The sequence below is a fragment of the Hordeum vulgare genome, chromosome 1H (assembly GCF_904849725.1).
Source record: "Hordeum vulgare subsp. vulgare chromosome 1H, MorexV3_pseudomolecules_assembly, whole genome shotgun sequence".
Classification (NCBI taxonomy): domain Eukaryota; kingdom Viridiplantae; phylum Streptophyta; class Magnoliopsida; order Poales; family Poaceae; genus Hordeum; species Hordeum vulgare.
In genome coordinates, this window is record NC_058518.1 from 500610412 (window position 1) to 500616953 (window position 6542).

Consider the following 6542-nt stretch of genomic DNA (forward strand, 5'->3'; position numbering starts at 1 on the left):
GTCTCGCAATAAACAAGATCCAGTATAATGTTCATGCTCAACGCAGGCACTAAATAACAATGATTCAAGTTCATAACTAATCCTGATGGTAACTGAAGTGAAACTGTGCCGACGACGATTGCATCAACCTTGGAACCATTTCCTACGCGCATCGTCACTTCATCTTTCGCCAGCCTTCGTCTATTCCGCAGTTCCTGTTTCGAGTTGCAAATATGAGCAACAGAACCGGTATCGAATACCCAGGCACTACTACGAGAGCCGGTTAAGTACACATCAATAACATGTATATCAAATATACCTGATTTTTCTTTGGCCGCCTTCTTATCAGCCAGATACTTGGGGCAATTGCACTTCCAGTGACCCATACCCTTGCAATAGTAACACTCTGTTTCAGGGTTAGGTCCAGCTTTGGGTTTCTCCGTCGGATTGGCAACAGGCTTGCCGCTCTTCTTTGAATTACCCTTCTTGCCTTTGCCGTTTCTCTTGAAACTAGTGGTCTTATTCACCATCAACACTTGATGCTCTTTACGGAGTTCAGACTCTGCGACTTTCAGCATCGCAAACAACTCGCCGGGAGACTTGTTCATCCCTTGCATGTTGTAGTTCAACACAAAGCCTTTATAGCTTGGCGGCAGTGATTGAAGGATTCTGTCAGTGATAGCCTCTTGCGGGAGTTCAATCCCCAGCTCAGCTAGACGGTTTGAGTACCCAGACATTTTGAGCACATGTTCACTGACAAACGAGTTCTCCTCCATCTTGCAAGCATAGAATTTATCGGAGGTCTCATACCTCTCGATCCGGGCGTTCTTCTGAAAGATAAACTTCAACTCCTGGAACATCTCAAATGCTCCATGACGCTCAAAGCAACGTTGAAGTCCCGGTTCTAAGCCATACAAGGCTGCACATTGAACTACTGAGTAGTCCTCCTTACGTGCTAACCAAGCGTTCTTAACATCCTGATCAGCCGTAGCGGGTGGTTCATCTCCTAGCGCAGCATTAAGGACATAATCTTTCTTCCCAGCTTGTAAGATTAGCTTAAGATTACGAGCCCAGTCTACAAAGTTGCTTCCATCATCTTTCAACTTAGCTTTCTCTAGGAACGTATTAAAATTCAGGGTGACTGTCGCGTGAGCCATGATCTACAACACAAATATATTCAAAGCGGACTTAGACTATGTTCAAGATAATTAGAGTTTAACTTAATCAAATTATTCGCTAAACTCCCACTCAAAAAGTACATCTCTCTAGTCATTTGAGTGGTTCATGATCCACTTACACTAGCTCAAGTCCGATCATCACGTGAGTTGAGCATAGTTTCAGTGGTAAGCATCCCTATGCTAATCATATCATCTATATGATTCATGATCGACCTTTCGGTCTCATGTGTTCCGAGGCCATGTCTGCACATGCTAGGCTCGTCAAGCTTAACCCGAGTGTTCCGCGTGCGCAACTGTTTTGCACCCGTTGTATGTGAACGTTGAGTCTATCACACCCGATCATCACGTGGTGTCTCGAAACGACGAACTGTAGCAACGGTGCACAGTCGGGGAGAACACAATTTCGTCTTGAAATTTTAGTGAGAGATCACCTCATAATGCTACCGTCGTTGTAAGCAAAATAAGGTGCATAAAAGGATTAACATCACATGCAATTCATAAGTGACATGATATGGCCATCATCACGTGCTCCTTGATCTCCATCACCAAAGCACCGGCACGATCTTGTTGTCACCGGCGCCGCACCATGATCTCCATCAACGTGTCGCCATCGGGGTTGTCGTGCTACTCATGCTATTACTACTAAAACTACATCCTAGCAAAATAGTAAACGCATCTGCAAGCACAAACGTTAGTATAAAGACAACCCTATGGCTCCTGCCGGTTGCCGTACCATTGACGTGCAAGTCGATATTATCTATTACAACATGATCATCTCATACATCCAATATATCACATCACAAGCATACCCTGCAAAAACAAGTTAGACGTCCTCTAATTTTGTTGTTGCATGTTTTACGTGGTGACCATGGGTATCTAGTAGGATCGCATCTTACTTACGCAAACACCACAACGGAGATATATGAGTTGCTATTTAACCTCATCCAAGGACCTCCTCGGTCAAATCCGATTCAACTAAAGTTGGATAAACTGACACTTGCCAGTCATCTTTGAGCAACGGGGTTACTCATAGCGATGAAACCAGTCTCTCGTAAGCGTACGAGTAATGTCGGTCCAAGCCGCTTCAATCCAACAATACCGTGGAATCAAGAAAAGACTAAGGAGGGCAGAAAAATGCACATCACCGCCCACAAAAACTTTTGTGTTCTACTCAAGAAGACATCTACGCATGAACCTAGCTCATGATGCCACTGTTGGGGAACGTCGCATGGGAAACAAAAAATTTCCTACGCGCACGAAGACCTATCATGGTGATGTCCATCTACGAGAGGGGATGTGTGATCTACGTTGTAGACCGTACAGCAGAAGCGTTAGTGAACGCAGTTGATGTAGTGGAACGTCCTCACGTCCCTCGATCCGCCCCGCGAACCGTCCCGCGATCAGTCCCATGATCTAGTGCCGAACGGACGGCACCTCCGCGTTCAGCACACGTACAGCTCGATGATGATCTCGGCCTTCTTGATCCAGCAAGAGAGACGGAGAGGTAGAAGAGTTCTCCGGCAGAGTGACGGCGCTCCGGAGGTTGGTGATGATCTCGTCTCAGCAGGGCTCCGCCCGAGCTCCGCAGAAACGCGATCTAGAGGAAAAACCGTGGAGGTATGTGGTCGGGCTGCCGTGGAAAAGTCGTCTCAAATCAGCCCTAAAACCTCCGTATATATAGGTGGGAGAGGGGGAGCCTTGCCTTGGGGCTCAAGGAGCCCCAAGGGGGTCGGCCGATCCAAGGGGGGAAGGTCTCCCCCCCCCCAAACCGAGTCCTACTTGGTTTGGTGGGTGGAGTCCTTCTTTCCTTTCCCACCTCCTCCTTTTTTTTCTTTTCTCTTTGATTTTCTTCCTATGGCGCATAGGGCCTTCTTGGGCTGTCCCACCAGCCCACTAAGGGCTGGTGTGCCACCCCCAAGGCCTATGGGCTTCCCCGGGGTGGGTTTCCCCCCCCCCCCCCCGGTGAACTCCCGGAACCCATTCGTCATTCCCGGTACATTCCCGGTAACTCCGAAAACCTTCCGGTAATCAAATGAGGTCATCCTATATATCAATCTTCGTTTCCGGACCATTCCGGAAACCCTCGTGATGTCCATGATCTCATCCGGTACTCCGAACAACATTCGGTAACCAACCATATAACTCAAATACGCATAAAACAACGTCGAACCTTAAGTGTGCAGACCCTGCGGGTTCGAGAACTATGTAGACATGACCCGAGAGACTCCTCGGTGAATATCCAATAGCGTGACCTGGATGCCCATATTGGATCCTACATATTCTACGAAGATCTTATCGTTTGAACCTCAGTGCCAAGGATTCATATAATCCCGTATGTCATTCCCTTTGTCCTTCGGTATGTTACTTGCCCGAGATTCGATCGTCAGTATCCGCATACCTATTTCAATCTCGTTTACCGGCAAGTCTCTTTACTCGTTCCGTAATACAAGATCCCGCAACTTACACTAAGTTACATTGCTTGCAAGGCTTGTGTGTGATGTTGTATTACCGAGTGGGCCCCGAGATACCTCTCCGTCACACGGAGTGACAAATCCCAGTCTTGATCCATACTAACTCAACGAACACCTTCGGAGATACCTGTAGAGCATCTTTATAGTCACCCAGTTACGTTGCGACATTTGATACACACAAAGTATTCCTCCGGTGTTAGTGACTTATATGATCTCATGGTCATAGGAACAAATACTTGACATGCAGAAAAACAGTAGCAACAAAATGACACGATCAACATGATACGTTTATTAGTTTGGGTCTAGTCCATCACGTGATTCTCCTAATGACGTGATCCAGTTATCAAGCAACAACACCTTGTTCATAATCAGAAGACACTGACTATCTTTGATCAACTGGCTAGCCAACTAGAGGCTTGCTAGGGACAGTGTTTTGTCTTTGTATCCACACATGTAAATGAGTCTTCATTCAATACAATTATAGCATGGATAATAAACGGTTATCTTGATACAGGAATTATAATAATAACTATATTTATTATTGCCTCTAGGGCATAATTCCAACAACTCTACCCTCGAAAACTGCTACGATCCCACGCGCTGGTGGGTCGTCAACAACATTCTTCTCGTTTCAATTGCCGGAGAGTGCTAGCAGCATTCTTTTGGTGCCGTTGCAAGGGGAAGCACAGTTGACATCAAGCATTTTTCTGGCATCGTTGCCGGGGAGGTATTGCTATATTCTCTGAGTCACTTGGGATTTATATCTGCTGATCACTATGAAGAATCTGAAGGATCCGAATACCAAAGTCTTGCCCTCAACTACCTGGGGAGGAAAGGAACTTCCATCTAGCTCTGCACTTGATTCACCTTCAGTTATGAGTAAGTTTGCGACATCACCTCCTGCTAGAAATCTTGATATATCGCATGTGCTTGATGATGCCTATGATGCTATTGCTAGAGATGCTATGCTTGATACTATGGCTGATGATACTATGCTTGATACTATGCCTGATGATGCTATGCTTGATACTGCTAGAGATGTTATGCCTGATACTGCTTTGCCTGATGATGCTAGAGATGCTATTTTGCCCGATGATGTTATGCTTGATACTTCTAGAGATACTACTTTGCCTGATGTTCCACTAGGGGTGTTCCTTGATGCTCATATTGCTAGAGTTACTGCCAATGCTCGTGATGCTTCTGAAATTGCCGATACTATTGAGATAGAACCTGCTTTTGCTCCTGTTAGATCTAGCTCTCCTAGAAATGAATTGCGTGATATATCTGAGGGTTGCGTTATGGAGGGAGAGATAGCTGAGGATTTTCTTGCGTGTAAGGATGCCTATGACGCTGAGAAATTACTTCTCAACTGGAAGGAAAAATCTCTAGAAGCTAGGATGAAATACGACCCGGAGTTTGCCACTTCACCTATCTTTATCACCGATAAGGATTATGAATTCTCTATCGACCCTGAGATAATCTCTCTAGTCGAATCTGATCCTTTTCACGGTTATGAGTCTGAGACGGCCGTAACCCATCTTGTCAAACTACACGATATAGCCACCCTTTTCACTAATGAGAAGAAGCTCTGCCACTACTATATCCTTAAGATGTTTCCTTTCTCTCTAAAGGATGACGCTAAAGCCTGGTTCACCTCTCTTGCTCCTGGATGTGTGAGTAGTCCCCAGGATATGGTCTATTACTTCTGTGAGAAATATTTCCCTGCCCATAAGAAGCAAGTTGCCTTGCAAGAAATATACAACTTTGGTCAACTCCAAGAAGAGAGTCTTCACAAGCTTGGGGGAGGCTCGTCCAGCTACAGAATGCTTTGCCTGATCACCCTCTTAAGAAGAACGAGATACTTGATATCCTCTATAACGGACTTACCGATGCCTCTAGAGACCACCTAGATAGTTGTGTCGGTTGTGTTTTTAGGGAACGAACTGTAGAACAAGCTGAGACCCTACTGAATAACATCTTGATCAACGATAATGCTTGGACTATTCCCGGACCACCTCCTAAGCCAACTCCTAAGAAAAGAGGTATTCTATTCCTCAGTCCCGAAGATATGCAAGAAGCCAAGAAATCTATGCAAGAGAAAGGCATTAGATCTGAAGATGTCAAAAATCTACCACCTATCGAAGAGATCCATGGTCTCGATAACCCGATACAGGTAGTAGAAGTGAATTTTGTGTGTAGGTTTGATGAGAGTGATATTCCTTTTGATAAACCTGCTAGCCTATGCTTTGATGAATTTGACAACTTTGTTGCCAAACAACAGAGTTTCAATGATTATGTTAGCAGACACTTGGAACAAAGTACTCGTATGCTTAGCCATTTAAGTGCTTTTGTAGACAGAAATATCAATGATCTGAAGCTTCTGAGTAAACATGCCTCTATGATTACTACTCGGGTAGAACAAGTACTTAAAGCTCAGAATGACTTGCTCAATGAATTAAATGACAACTATGTCAGAGTCATTACTAGAGGAGGTAAAATTACTTAGGAACCTTTGTATCCTGAAGGTCATCCCAAGAGAATTGATCAAGATTCTTAAGGAATCAATGCTGATACACCTAGTCATCCTAAGGAGAAGAAGAAGGATGACAGAAACCTACATGCCAGTTCACCAAATACTGTCACACTTGAAGAACCTAATGATATTTCTACGTCTGATGCATAAACACAATCTGGTGATGAACATGAACCTGGTGACAATATGGACAGTGATGTACATAATAATGCTCAACCTAGCAATGATGAGGATGTGGAGATTGAACCTACGATTAATCTTGATAACCCACAGCCTAAGAAATACGATAAGAATGACTTCACTGCTAGGAAGCATGGTAAAGAAAGGGAGCCATGGGTTCAGAAATCTATGCCCTTTCCTCCTAAGCCATCCAAGAAAAAG